This window comes from Anabrus simplex, chromosome 1 (assembly GCF_040414725.1).
Source record: "Anabrus simplex isolate iqAnaSimp1 chromosome 1, ASM4041472v1, whole genome shotgun sequence".
Lineage (NCBI taxonomy): Eukaryota > Metazoa > Arthropoda > Insecta > Orthoptera > Tettigoniidae > Anabrus > Anabrus simplex.
Genome location: NC_090265.1, coordinates 176,164,631 through 176,181,124, shown reverse-complemented (window position 1 = coordinate 176,181,124; position 16,494 = coordinate 176,164,631).

Below are 16,494 nucleotides of genomic sequence, written 5' to 3'. Positions count from 1 at the left end.
TTTCCTTCACACGTCGGCATAGGAATAAAGAACACAACGAACATTGTTCTGATGGACTGCATATTCATGTGAGGCTGGGAGGCGTAACCAGTCTTAAGGGAAATAATGGACAGGAAGAACTTTGTGAGATACGAGGTTTTCATTCTAGGCCATCGAACTATGGTCCTTTAAAAAAATTGAATTCATTCTATTCTTAACTACTTTGTAAGAGAAGATCGCATTTTAAAAAGATAGCAATTTTACTGCGAGCCAAGAAGAGTATTATCAACGAACGAGAAGAAAGCCGAGAGATAATATACATTCGAGCTAAGAATTTAGTTATTTACACCTGCAGAAATAAGCCGAGACGAGAGGAAAACGTATACACTTTCGCTTTAAAATATTGAAGTTAAGGAAAGCTACGGACCAGTGAAAGATTGAGGAGAAAAGGGCCAGTTGCGTTATAATAAGTGGCCGGATACCGTCGAAAACAGCAGAGATATTATCCAGAAGCACTAGTCCATATTCAGTAAATGATACATTTAACGAGAATAAACTTTATTGGAAATATATATATTTAGAGCACAATTTCGGAGTAATAAGAAATACCAATAACCATTCATACTTCCTAAAAGGCTTATAATGGAAGATCTAGCTATGTATTCTGCCCAAATAATGTCTTTTTATTGCGTGGACACCGGCGATATGATGAAACACGCTTAAACTGGTGGAGGAGGACTACCTGAGATGCTATGACTCAAGCCAGACTGCCGAGACCGATACCCAGCTGTGATGTATACGGAGACCAAAGCTGATGGATTAGAGATGTCATAAGGAACGAGCAGGAGCCACCAGTTGACCCAATCGAGAGGAGATAATTAATAAGTTTCCAAATTACCAGTTCAAAGTTATTTGTAGTTGTTGAAATATAATAGTAGGAGTGCAGAATTGCCTACAAATAAATTATTTGTGCCAGTATGTGAATGCCAGTGCTAGATTTTAAGTTAACCGCAAGCGTGTGCCGATTTGAGTAATAGTTATACCGTACTCGTATGATGATTTTAGGTTATTGTAAGCATATAATGGAATGTGAATATCGATGTTTATGTAGCAATCTACTCAGAAAGATCATTTAGCGTTGAAATAGGCGAGATCAAGAAGAGAGTCTGTGAATTACAGAGTAAAACCTGGATATCGAAGAGACCAGATCGGTAGACATGGCCATTATGACTGTATTATAAGAAATGGAGTAAATATTGGGAATTCGCGGTTAATAAGAAGAATATGTCGTCCATTGACTAGTAAACCGTAATAAAGAGGTTGTTTAGAAGAAACGGGTTGAGAATTTATAATGCAGATGAGTCTATAAGAAGAGATATATGAGAATTATGAAGTAATGATAGTATTGGAGAATATTGATTGTTCATTGTGTGAGCAATTGTTGGAAGATGATGTTACGGATTTATGTGTTAGTTACGGTTATTGAATGATAAATAAGACGCAAGCAGCGAGGTTAGGTCATGCTGATATGAATATAGAGATACAGTCCAGGTGATTAATAGTCGATTGGTAGTATAACATGAGAGATTATGCTAGATTAATTGGATCTCACATACTTTATGGAGTAGATGTAGGGATATTAAGGAACATCGCCGTACATAACAAATGTTTCACAATGTGAATGTAGATTGGTGAATTGAATTACGACGTAGTAATGGCACAGCGGTAAATGATATAAGAGTTTATTTTAATTACAGTAGCACATGCATATATAATCGTACAGCACGATTTTCATAATTTGAACTGATTGGTTATTCTATTAATAGCACTGATAAAAATATTTGATTTCTACTGGCATGTACGAATAAATATGACAACATTTTCTTAGTATAATTACAGACATAGTAATTCAAAGTGTGATGACAATTTGGTACCACAATCAAGAAACTTTCGTATCTCGAAAAAGTTAATGCAAAAATCCAAAATAAATATGAAGAAACCCTACTCCCTCGTGAAATAAAGAATCAATCCTCATTTGCCCCATGAATTACTTGTATGCAAAAGTGATGAACTGAAATGATTCAACAAATTAATAATGACAAATTATGAATGAAAGGATATAGTATATCCAATTTCAACTATGTCAATGGAAATAATTTATGAATTCAAGTTAAATATGTAACATAACTGCATTTTATTTTCTCTACAGCCCTCAATTCGATTTTATTTTATTTGATATCATATTAGCATGCTAATAAACTAGAACTGGGATAATTTATGCGTTTTCTTTCTGGAATTAGGTAATAATATGTAGTCATAAGGTAGTATAAGTGCTAATAGTAATAATCTATGATATAATATGGTCAATATCATGGTTAATTGCTTGATTATGAGGGGTTGAACGATTGATATGTGAATGTCTTTACTCTTCAACGGAAACTACAATTATATTATAACAGATCTTTAGGGACTAAATTGATTTTTACCCTGAGTAGCTGGCTGGAACATATACTTCCTACCACCTTACATGATTTATGCAATTGACCCCCGTTCTTGAAAACATTAGTGAAATAATGGTAGGTGGAAGGGTAAAATACCTAGAGGGAAAGCGAGGTGAGACGAGGTTAGGGAGTTCTCCATCCGTAAACTCACCTGTCCTTGATTCTAAGGTAGAAAAATATTTACAAAACATAACTGTAGTACCTTACAACAATAAGCCAATAAACCTATTTTGGCCTCGTATATTCATTACAAGAGAACAGAATTTTATTACCAAAAGTAATACAAATTACGAAAATGGAACGGCCTTCAACAGGCCCCTAGGCCCCTGTGCTACGAGCCTGGCACGTGCATACAACACAGCACACACAGAAGCACAACCCTTACACAATTACACGTCCATTTGCTGCCACAAGCATTAAACTTTCACTCATCATACAACATACACTCATGACTTACACTCCGATGGTCGCAGCCCAGCAGCCTCGGGTTCGATAGGAACCCCAAAGTAGGTGCTCAGATCAAGCGAAAAATAATAATGATACTCAAACTATGGACACAACCAGCCACCGAGACTACGCTTGAGAAGAGAAGGGGAAGGAATAAGAGGGGTAACAGCTAATGTTGAAACAGAAAATCACATACCGATAAGATACACTAAAATCATAGTGCAGGCGCACTTCGAGAGTCTGTAAGCGTCTTTTGAGTCTAAGCAAATAAATCAAAGTTTCTCGTTATACAATGTCTTTAAATAACAAATGACATAGTGTCAGTGGCCCCTCCCTTTGTTTTGTTTATGCCTTCATTCTTCGAAGTGTCGGATCTTTATCATTTTCACTCGCATTATTATTAAAAGAGAATAGTTGCTCAGTTGTACTCTTAAAACAATTATCACTACCACAATTATACATTCGCTCGGCAACGAACTGAATACAATACAACCACTTAACGAAACCCGTAGTGTTCTGTTATGACGATCTAAATAAAATTCCTCTTACCACTGGGAAATATAGACATCTCAAAGAGATGAAATCATTTTGACTTGAACACACTGAGACAGATTCTTGCGCATGTCAGCCTGGAATTCTACAAAACGTCTGCCAAGTTATTTTCCGTACTTCTATTAGTGAGTGACAGCAACGGACGTGGGAAACCAAACCACACCCAATAACGCTACAGCTCTGATGTGTTTTGTCCTGATAAATGACAGCTACTAAGTTTCTGCCGTTTGTGAGGTTATGAGTGGTCAGCACAATGAATCCTATTGGAATCTTACTCGTGGCTTCCTAGCACGGCCATTATCTCACCTGAATATTGCTCTTATAAAGACTGACGGGTCCCCGAACGAGTCCTCAAGTAGAGGTAAAAATCCATGACCTTAACGGATATTGAACTCGGGGCTATGAGTGACCTGTCACATGTTTTAAATGTTCAATAATGCGTCCAAGTACACATGGATACGAGGTTTTCTGAATGTTTTATGTTCAAATTACAGTAAGGACAGTTAGATATAGAGAGTGGTCGGAAGCAACGTAAACCGAGTATATGAGCCTTAAGGTGCCCGTACACTTGGGAGTAAATACTGGCAAGAACCTCTCGACAGCAGTTACTCGCCATTGGACACAGTGCCGTGAGCAAATAACGGAAATTCGCTCGTAACCCTCCGAGAGCTAACTTGTCTCAACGTTCTCGCTAGTCGATACGTATTCCCCGGCCCTCTCGGAGATTAGCTCTCCAGATACGAACTGTGTTCGAATTGGGACGAAGCTATCGAGAGCTTGGTTCTATGTTCAATTTCAAGATGACAACAAATTATTCACTGGAGGAAACAAAACTGTTACTTGAAATGTATAAAATTCGAGAAATTTTGTGCCGTGGCTCAGGCGGCAGCGCGCCGGCCTCTCACCGCTGGGTTCCGTGGTTCAAATCCCGGTCACTCGATGTGAGATTTGTGCTGGACAAAGTGGAGGCGGGACAGGTTTCTTCTCCGGGTACTCCGGTTTTCCCTGTCATATTTCATTCCAGCAACACTCTGCAATATCATTCAATTTCACCTGTCATTCATTAATCATTGCCCCATAGGAGTGCGACAGTCTTCGGCCGCCGGCACAATTCCTATCCTCGCCGCTAGATGGGGGATTCATTCATTCCATCCCTGACCCTGTCAAATGACTGGAAACAGGCTGTGGATTTTCATTGTGAAATGTACCGATTACTGTGACAGAGTGAAGAAACATAAAACGTTAGAGGAAATAGGAGTGAAAATTTCGTGTTCCGGAGCTGAATTTCAAAGGAAACTTCACAACTTAAGGAATCGGGTAACTTAAGTCCGTTTAATAAAGGTGAATTTAGAGTAAAATGTTAGTTTATATTTTATTATAATAACAGCAATTTGAATGGAAATAAATATATTGTAATGATTGTTGCCTGGTTATTATTATAATAACAAGTATATAATATAATACACATATACAATATTACACCTTTCCAACCATCAACTCTCCTGTCATCGGTACCTATCTACTCATATAACTCTCGTTGGGCGATCATAATATCATGCCTCGGCTGCAAATGACCCAAAACTAAGATATCTATCATGTAAACGGGGGTCTCTTGCATGAATAAGTACGATGGTCGGAGGTATACATTCGGTTCTCAGGGTAAAACATCTCATTAAACTCTCAAATTATACAAAACAGTTGTAGGTTCCGTTGAAGAGTAGTAATGATTCTAATCAATCATTCAATTCCCCCGCAAGAAGGTAAAAACCCGATATGATGTTCATTATACAGCATATCTAGCCTTAAATAGCTCTAATAGTATCATATTACTACGTATTATAAGTTACTTCGAGAAAAGAAACACATAAATAAGCCTAGATCTAATTTATTAGCATGCTAACATTTTATAATTGAAATAGGAATTAAATTATCAGCAGTAGTGAAAAGAAATTGGATTCATATTATAATATCATTCTTGAAATCGTAATCATCATGGTAAACATAATTGAATTCATCATATTATATTCATTAAACTGAATATCATCCGGTCATATAACCATATTCATTATTTTAATATGTTTCATGGGGTATGAGAGGGATAATTCTTTATTCATCATGGAGGGAGTGGTAAAACTTCCTGTTAATATTATTTGGGCTAGCTTTGGGACATCCTCTGGATTCTCATTTGAAATTTTGGTTTGGATTTTCATTATAACTTCTTCACGACAAGAGATAAATAATATATTTCTGAATTATGGTTTCAAAAAAATATCAATGCAACTATAAATGTACCTATCGATAATGATATCGAGCTTATTATAATTATATACTTTCATATGTGCAAGATTCTTACTATTGAGTGCCACCATTAAGATAATCAATCAGTTGTAGTCACGAGAGTCGTGCCAAATGTTTTCATAAATACGTGCCATTGCATATAAAACCAACTCTCAAGTTATTCACCGCTGTGCCAAAATTAGGTTTAAAAAACTACTCTACCGATCTACATTCACATATTAAGACGTATATTTAGTTATTCGATGTTCCTTCAATCTGTACGTATATTCAGATTATATTGCATGTAATACTCAAATAACCTAGCGATATGTCTGGCATCAATGCTATTTGTCGACCATACAACGCTTGGACTGTAACATATATTCACAAAAACATGACCTAATTCCATCTCCATCTAAAAACCTTAACCGACACAGAAACTCGCAATAACCTCATCTAGGCTTTGCTTACGCAGAGAACAATACACATTTCCTCAGACTAACAACATTATACAATTCTCATATTTCAATTCTTCCCGATACGTTCATATATAAAAAATACACATTCAACTTCATTTCAATAACCTCTGTGTTACGGTCAAAACAGTCCAATAGCCTGAGTTTCCATTCATAAACTGCAACTCCCTAATATTTAATCATTTCCTTTCAATATAAAATCGTACTGGCTATGTCTGCCGATCAAGTGCTCATAAAAACTAGGTTACGTTACGTACATCGCATACATTCCTCTTAACCACAAATAGTTCGATATAAATTGGTCTTCTCAAGTAGATTGGCATTTGAAACATGGGTATGCTCATTTTGATCTTGTTTATAAAAACCTACAAATTCCCATATTTTCAGTTTGGACACCCCTTAGGGGGGTGCCGGTTGCGGTGCCAGTACCGGTACGCTATGCCGCGCTCCTCACCTGGCCTGTTGTAGAAAATAAGTATAAAAAGAATAAAATATATTTGGGTGATAATAATAATAATAATAATAATAATAATAATAATAATAATAATAATAATAATAAAATGGTAGAAGTTTTACTGTAAAGTGGGTGCGGTTGTGTGGTATTATGGTGAAATTCAACCTTATTCTTTGCGTGCCATGGCTGGATGTTAAATAAAATGTCTAAATTTGGCTTTGAGCCAGCGGCAAGGGTAAATTTGGATGGTCACCCATCCATATTTTGACCACGCCCGGTGTTGCTTTGGTTGACCGGGCCTTGCCGCTGGATTGTTCGCAGGAATATATTTATATTCCTGTGTATCCGTTGTTTTTGATACTTGAATTTAGAAAATACAGCATGTTGTATTGCAGCTTTTAGATAGTTATTTCCGCCTCGGCTACCGGTGTTTCCAGTGCTTCGTTATTTGTGGTGGTTCTGATTTTATTGTGGATGTATGACTTGGTTGAGGATATTGCTGTCGTTAGGTTTAGCTGGCTGTTGGGAAGGCTAGGCCGTATTTTAGGAAGTGAGGCGTGGTTTCTTGTTTCTTACACTGTGCTTGGCTGGGCGGGTTCTGGGGTGCCTGGGTTCGAGGGTTCTGGTATGGGTTGTGCTTGTGTGAGGTGGGTCTGGAGTAGTTTCAATAATGACTGTAATAGTGTATTTATGTCTGTGGTAGGCAGGTTGGATGAAGTAGTGTCTGTAGTAGGCAGGTTGGATGAGGTAGTGACTGGTCTTGGGTTCGGTTGCGGGGGCTGTAGAGGTGGTAGACTGAGTAGTGGTGTTTTATCTCACGAGTACTGCATTTGTATTACTTAAAATAGCACATGTCAGCGGTTAATTATTTAAATTCAGACCATAGTATTCACTTATTGGCACTTTAAATATATCTGTAGGCACTTCTGCACGCAAATAAATATATCCTAGCAATTAGTTAGAATTTTATAATGCAAAGTTCGAAACCATATTACTTATATCGTGTCGACTTTCCCGTTGCTGGCTCCTTCCTCGACTAGGACATCTCGGAGCAGTCAATCATGTCCCAGGATCACGTCACGGCTGGATTCGGCTGGGCATCTTGGCTTGAGCTGAGTTCATCTTGCGCAATCTTTCTCCATCCGTTTAGGCGAGCTTCATTACGTCACCAGGGATCATGCAACGAAAAGACAGCAAATATTTTGTAGAATACATATTTCTCTGATTAATTGCAGGTTTTCCAATACGTGTACTTGAGTTTATATATTTTATAACTGATAGAAATATTTCTCTTAAATTATATATTTCTTCAATTTGGGTCTGCTTTTCGTCAACTATGTCGCCTAAACAGGTACTGCTTACAACTTGAGATAGTTATTTCTGCGTTTCTTAGTATAGATTGGGCACTTATTTTGCTATTTCGGCCCCTTTTTTACGTCGATATCTGACTCGGCTGCAGTTACACTTAACTTCAATATCTTGGCGTTTTCCTTTGATTCCTTAAGTATCCTGCAAATATTGGAGGTTTATTCCTTCGATTTATTATATATAAATTACTTTAGTATTTATAATTCGTTGATTTTCTTTCGCTATCTCGTAGTAATACGTACACTTCTTCCTTCACGCAGTTTTTTTCAAGGTATTTAAGAATCGAATCAATTTTATTATTTCATGGTCCATAGTTGTTCAATCTTGGAAACTCTTTTCTCTTTGCCGGTCAGTATCGACCTCCGCCTACTGATCAAGATCGACTCGCTGTAAGATTATATTCCGTTCGCAATTACTCCGCATGAAGCTGCTCCGCGCCATATTTGTCCGCTGTATTTCCATAATAGTTACCGCCTCAAATGTAACGTAATGGTACAATATTTAATCACTAATGTGGTCCTCTATATTATTTAAGGTATCTCAAGAATTGAAAAAAAATGATAAACAGAAAAATCGGTAGCGGGACAGATGACAATTTCCAAATAGATTCTTTTACAGAGAATAATCACAGCTGTTGCGACTTGTCAGTAGCAGTGTGATAACATTTCGACTACTCTCCACTCTCTACAGGTGCACAAGTGGACAGGGTGTGACGAGAACTCGTGAAAGCTATCTTGGCGAGGGACTCTCCGGGCACACTAGATAGTTATTTGGGCCTAAATTAACTCTCAAATGGACAACAACCTGAGAGCGGATATCGAAAGTTACTCTCCAAGTTAATCTCAAATGGAAACCCACCCTTAGAGCGTTGCCCATACTGATAAATCATTTGAGGAAGATATATCGATATCTCGCGCCGTTGTCATTTTATGAGCTGCTGAAGTTATCCAATCAAATCGCTTCATGGGCGAATTCAAATGATCTTTACGAGGCGGTGTTGCTAAATCTGCATCTTTATTGGTCGGGCTTGAGAGTCATTCCGAGAAATGAGCATCAAACACTAACACGCCGTGGGTTTCAGTCACTGTCAAAGTAGCGTGCTTGCTATGGGCTGAGCCTATCAGCAGGGAGGTCCTTGTTCAAGCCCGTCCCCTGGAGAAGTTTATTTCTTCTATTGGTGCTTTCAGGCCAGCCATAAGCCACGTGCAGGTTTAGCAACACCGCATAGAAAAGCCAATCTGAAGTCGTCCGCAAAAGTGATCTGATTGGCTAACTTCAGCAGCTGATAAAATGACAAAGGAGCGATGTAACGCCATAGTTTTTTTTTTAATTACATATCCGTAGGACCAATGCTCTAACGATCATATTCCCGTTCACGTTGTTTCCGACCACCGTGTATAAATGATTGGAAGCCTTTGACTTTCAACAATTTTTTGTTTATTTTACTACAGATCCTGCCATGTTAAATTTCAAAATTACTAGCGAAGATATTTTATTTAGTTACTCTGAACTACGGAGAACTTGGATTCATACTAAAATATACCTTTGCTACAAACATTACGGTGCTGTTCCAGGACAAAAGTGCTGGAAATATGTAATGAACCCGATATCTGCTGGGCGATATATGTGTGAGCTTTTATTAAATTTGACCGTGTAAATATGAAATTCGTCAGCAATGTTCCTTCAGATACCGACATTGTACGGTATGTAGTATGAAATGGACCATTCTTCCGTCCAACAATAATCCGAATACTTATCTTGAGTTTGAACTCTTAATCATATGCTTCAGATTCCAACACTCTAGCACCAATCCATAGATACAAGTCAACTAACATTAATACATATCGTTGGCTTTCTTTTAAAACCTCGTATGTCTCAATGCTCGTCCTGCCCATTATATTCCTTAAGGCTGGTCACGCCTCTCAGCCACATACTGATATGCTGTCCATAAGAATAACCTTCGCTGTGTTCATTTTCCTATGCTGGCCTGTGAAGGAAAATGAACCTTATCATACCGTATTATAGAGATGGTGTTTGCATGACGAATTTATTCACTCCTACAGTATAATGTATTTAAGGTTCGTTTTCCTTTACATAACAGCAGAGGAAAATGAACATAATGAAATTATTCTGATGGACTGCATATAAATATGTGCCTGGCAGGCGTGACCAGTCTTAAGGAATATCATGGGTAGGAAGAGCATTGGGACATACGAGGTTTTAAAAGAAAACCGTCGATATCACAGTTCTGCTATGCTTATTTATCACTATAAGTAAGAAACTGGCTCTGAAAAGAAGTTTTAAGTGACATCGTGATTATGGTCATAGTTTCGCGTGTAATCCGAATCACAAGGACTATTTAAAAATCGGTATTACAAAATTTTTGTCCAGGAATCTGAATACGGCCGCTATGGCGAGGAGTCAGGCTATAGAGAAGGCTCCCCTCCTGCGAGGCTATCTTGTTAACATTAAGCGATGTTTTGTTTCAATACATGAGCCACGTAAATGGAAGGGCTTAGAAAGGAAGCCGTGATGGGCTTATGCATCCACGAGCGAGCTGAAAGCCTCATCCTTGAAACACTTACGTAGTTTGAAGACATATTCCAATCGAGGAGACTTTAAGCAAGGATCATTAAACACAATTTATGATCTTGGGGGGGACCAAGCTCGATAGCTACAGTCGCTTAAGTGCGCCCAGTATCCAGTATTCGGAAGATAGTAGGTTCGAACAGCACTGTCGGCAGCCCTGAAGATGGTTTTCCGTGGTTCCCACATTTTCACACCAGGCAAATGCTGGGGCTGTACCTTAATTAAGACCACGGCCGCTTCTTTCCAACTCCTAGCCCTTTCCTGTCCCATAGTCGCCATAAGACCTATCTGTGTCGGTGCGGCGTAAAGCAATTTTTAAAAATGATCTTACGAGGCATATCAATTACAGTTCGAAATAGTAATTTTACATTAATCGAAATGGTACTAAATCTAGAGTTTTATTCACAGCATTGTGTAGATATATACAACATATCGTCGCTGCTCATGCAAAAGGTCATATCTCACGATGCTCTTCTCATCCATTATTTTCCATAAGGCTAGTCACGCCCCCCAGCCACAAACGGATATGCAGTCCATCAGAACAATTTTCGTTATATTCCTTTTCGTATGCTGGCGTGTAAAAAAATTAAGCTTAAGTACATTATACTGTAGGAGTGCTTGAAAACGTCATGCAGACATAGTACATTCCTAGAATGCGATATGGTAAGGTTCATTTACTTTACACGTAAACATAGGAAAATGAACACAACGCGTATTGTTCTAAAGGACTAAAAGTCCACTTGTGGCTGCGAGGAGTGACCGGTCATAAGGAAAATAATGGAAAGGAAGAGCATTGTAAGATGTGACATTTTGCCCAAACAGCGACGATATATCCTACATATTTCCAGCAATATCGTGCTTGTATAGAAATATCAATAACAGTCAGATGTCCGAGGTTAGGAAATACCTGGCTCGATCACTTCTTGCAAAAGTAAACTCAAGACACTTTCTTAGTAAGAGATGTATAGGTATGACCACTTGAATGCAAGTACTGTAGAATGCTGATTCAAAATATTTATTGAATGTTATCCGTATCACATTTACGCGATTTTTCCAAAACCTACGAAATACAGCATACCATAAGATCTGTGCACATAACATTCATAAACCTTGTAACAAAATTAAAATTACAGGAATAATTTGCTGTTGCTAGTTCTTCATGTGAGTTTAACGTGAAACTGTGGTGAACATTTTCATGCTGTGGTGTACAGAATGTTTGAGAGATATCGTTAGAAATAACCTTTCGAAAGTAGGAGCGATAATCCATAGTTCTTAAAATATTTTTTAATTACATTTAGCGAATGGTTTGTCCGAGTGTGGAGCTTGAAATAGAGTGTAATGCTTGTGAGGTAGGTAGTAGCTTCGTTTGACCCTCGGCTTATACCATCTGCCGTACCATGCTTCAGGCAGTATGCATGTGTAATGTGCAAGAAACATTATTCTTAGCACATCCTTGCAGTGCAGCTGCAGGGTGTATGCAGGCGTAAGTTGTATGAAAACGTTCTGCGCATACATTGGATAATAGGATAACGTATGCACAGCAAATCCCTAAATCGGTTGTCATTAAATACTACCTGAGCTACAAACATAAAATATCCAACTGTATGTTTATTCATTTGAAATACTACTTTATTTTGACATCATATATATACAGAATACTACCGAAAACCAGCATAAGAAATATTTTCCCTTTCTTCCAACACCATGTAGATGATATCCAATGCGTGTAACTGGAATTTATTTTACTTAGACCACAAAATAAACAATCATATATCACCGCTGGTGTGTCTAAAACCGCGAATGTGACAATGATCTTCCTGTCCATTATTTCCCTTATGAATGGTCACGCCTCCCAGCAAAATATTGATATCGTCGCTTCACCGGTAAAACGTTGTATCCCACAATACTCTTCCTATCCATTATTCTCCTTAAGACTGGTCATGCCTCCCAGTCCCATATTTATATGCAGTCCAAAAGAATAATTTTCGTTATGGTCAATTTCCTCTGCCTATTTGTAAAGGAAAATGAACCTTAAATATATTATACTGTAGGAATGTGTAAATTTGACGATATGGAGTCCATCAGAACCCTTTTCGCCGAGTTTTTTTCCTATGCCCGTGTGCAAATGAAAATGAACCTTAAATACATCATACCCTAAGAATGCATAAATATGTCATGCAAACATATATTCCTACAATACGGTACAGTAAGGGTCATTTGATCCTCACATAAACGTCTGAGAACCTAAAATGTAGGCGATACTTTCTTCATTCCTGGTATTTTCCCCAAATACTTTGGGTTGGCAAAAATGTGTACTAAGCCGAGATTTACGGCCGGATACCCTTCCTGGTGTAAAGCATGAATGCATTCACCATTGTATATTTCTGTGGTAATTAGTAGCGAGGTCTGTTATGTGTACATAGATGTCTATTAATTTAGCCACAGATACCCACCTACAGAAATGAACTAAATGTGACAAAAATTCCAGGCCCAGACAGGAATCGAACTCGATGCCCTCTGATCCGAAGGCTACTGTGCTCGCAATTTATCAAGGAACCGAAACGAAATTTAGGCCATATCCACCAAGAAAATACCACACAAATATTTGAACAATAATGACTGTTAAGGCAGTTCAGCGTCATAATATTAAGACATTTTAGCAATTCGATGGCTTTCTTTAAAAACCTCGTAAGTCCGAATACTCTTCCTATCCATTATATTCCTTAAGACTGGTCACGCCTCCCAGTCCCATATTTATATGCAGTCCAAAAGAATAATTTTCGTTATGGTCAATTTCCTCTGCCTATTTGTAAAGGAAAATGAACCTTAAATATATTATACTGTAGGAATGTGTAAATTTGCCATGCAATCAACATCCCTACAATTCGGTACGTTAAGGTTCATTTTCCTTTAGACGTTAGCAAAGGAAAATGAACTCAGCGAAAATTATTCTGATGGACTGCATACAAATATATGACCGGGAGGCGTGACCAGTCTTAAGGAATATAATGGGTAGGAAGAAAATTTGGACATACGAGGTTTTAAAAGAAAGCCATCGAATTGTAAATAAACACATTCTATGGAAATGGTGTAATTAGGAAACAGTCCATTGTGTTTTGGACTGCGATTTGCACTTCATTTTACGTCACACCGACACAGATATGTCTTATGGTGCCGATGGGAGAGGAAAGGGCCTGTGAGTGGGAAGGAAGCGACCGTGGCCTTATATAAGGCACAGTCTTAGCATTTGCCTAGTGTTAAAGTAGAAAACATCTTCAGGGCTGCCGACGGTAGGGTTTGAAAGGATGTAATGTAAGCTTATAGTTCAAACGGCGCAGCAACTTGCTCGGTTCAATTTGATGGAATGGTAATATTAGCAATCAGTGATATTCCATTTTATTTTACTCTCTGACATGTTCCTTGATAGAGGCAATTTATTATATTTTGTTAAAATAGTTTCGATATCAGAGCGATGACCTTCTGAACCCAACTTGACAGGTTCGATCCTGGCTCAGTCCAGATATATTTGAAGGTGCTCAAGTAAGTCAGCCTCGCGTCGGTAGATTTACTAGCACGTAAAATAACTTCTGCATGACGTAATTCTGTTAACACGGCGTCTCCAAAATTCGTAAAAGTAGTTAGTGGGACGTAAGAACCAATAACATATTATTATTATTATTATTATTATTATTATTATTATTATTATTATTATTATTATTATTATTATTATTGTGTTTGGGCCAACTAAGGACCACGCCATTTCAACTGTTCCCTTGAGCTTCAATGTTGGTCCAGTATTCCTTCATTCGTAAGAGTTTCTTCAAAATCTTCCATTGCTTAGCTTCCAATATCTCCATCAGATTTTTTTTTTTTTTTTTTTTTTTTGTGCATGACGAGACATTCTGCTACATATAGAGCCTCTGACCGGATGACAGTGCAATAGTGTTTGATTTTTGCGTTCTCTTCTTATAGAACTTTTTAGTCAGATGGTAAGCAATTTCAATTTTATTCATGCGTGATTCAAAGGCTTTTTTTTGTTTTTTTCGGGCATGTTAGGTTCTATCCATTCACCAAGATACTTAAATGTTTAAACCGGCTTGACTTTTCCTTGAGTCCCTTCTGGCTCACTTGGCGCCAGTTTGATGTTTGTAATGAATTTCGTTTCCTCAAAGGAGATCTGGAGGCCCACCTTTGCAGCTTGTGTTTGAAGCTGGTTGATGTGCTTCGTGGCCACATCCAAGGAATCAGCGAAAACTGCAAGATCGCCTGCAAGTGCTAGATAGTCAATTGAAAGGTTCTTGTTCTTGTGGCCTAGTCTAACTCCGCTTTAGACTCCTACATAACTCAAGAAGGCAGTTGAACAACAGAGGTGAGAGACCTTCTCCCTGCCTAACTCCTGTCCGTATTTCAAAGGCATCTAAAGAGTCTCCTCTGAACTTCATTTTTATTTTTGAGATGGTGTTGGTGAGAGTCTGTTGGATGATCGCTCTTGTTTTACCATCCAAGCCATCCTTTAAGATCTGAATTATAGTAGTTCTGTCAATAGGTCTTCTCAAAGTCGATGAACGTTACTACGAAAGGCTTGCTCCTTGGAGATCTGAAAGGACAGATTTCAATTCGTTATTATTATTATTATTATTATTATTATTATTATTATTATTATTATTATTATTCTTATTATTATTATGAGAGTAAGAGATGACCAAAGACTGAGTTGTTAAATTTACTATATCGGTGGCTTACTTCTAAAACCTCCTATATTCCAACGTTCTTCCTTTCCATTATATTCCTTAAGACTGGTGGATATGAAACACATCAGAGCAATTTTCATTGTGTTCATTTTCCTATGCGTATACGTAAACGAACATGAACCTTATACGGCACTGCATTATACTGTAGCAGTGCGTAAATCCGCTTGCAAACAACATCCCTACAATAGAGTATGGTAATATCTGTTTTCCTTTGCACATTAGCACAGGAAAATGAACACTTCTAAAATTATTCTGATGGACTGCATATAAATGTGTGTCTAGGAGGCGTGAGAAGTTGGAACAAAGCTTGAAAGTGGTATTCATCAATCTGAACTACACTGCCGGCAAAAGTTTATAGGAACCCTTTTATGCGGCATTTTAGGCTGTTGCCTTTTAACTTGCAATCACTCATCTGATTTGCTTTTTTCAGCATATCGTCGTTGATGAAACTAATCCTCGCATGTCAAAACGTTCTTCCTATCGATTAATTTCCTTAAGACCGGTCACGCCTTCTAGCCATATACGGATACGCAGTCTGTCGGAACAATTTTCGTTATGTTCATTTTCATATGCATCCATGTAAAGAAAATGAAATGAAATGTCGTATGGCTTTTAGTGCCGGGATATCCCAGGAAGGGTTCGGCTCGCCAGGTGCACGTCTTTCTATTTGACTCCCTTAGGCGACCTGCGCGTCGGGATGAGGATGAAATGATGATGAAGACAACACATACACCCAGCCCCCGTACCATTGGAATTAACCAATTAAGGTTAAAATCCCCGACCCGGCCGGGAATCGAACCCGGGACCCTCTGAACCGAAGGCCAGTACGCTGTCGGTTCAGCCAACGAGTCGGACCATGTAAAGGAATATGAACCTGACCGTAGCGTACTGTGGGAGTGAGTGTTTCTGTGTTTTCGCGATGAATTTACTCACTGCTGAAGTACACTGCCTTTAAAGGTCATTTTTCTATACACTTTCGCTTAGGAATGAGCCACCGGAGTCCACGGGTCCCTTGTACAAATTTACTCAAAAAGTATCCATAAAAAACGCCCGAAATTTTTCTTGGTGGAATTCGGCTTCACATTGCATCTAAACGTGTA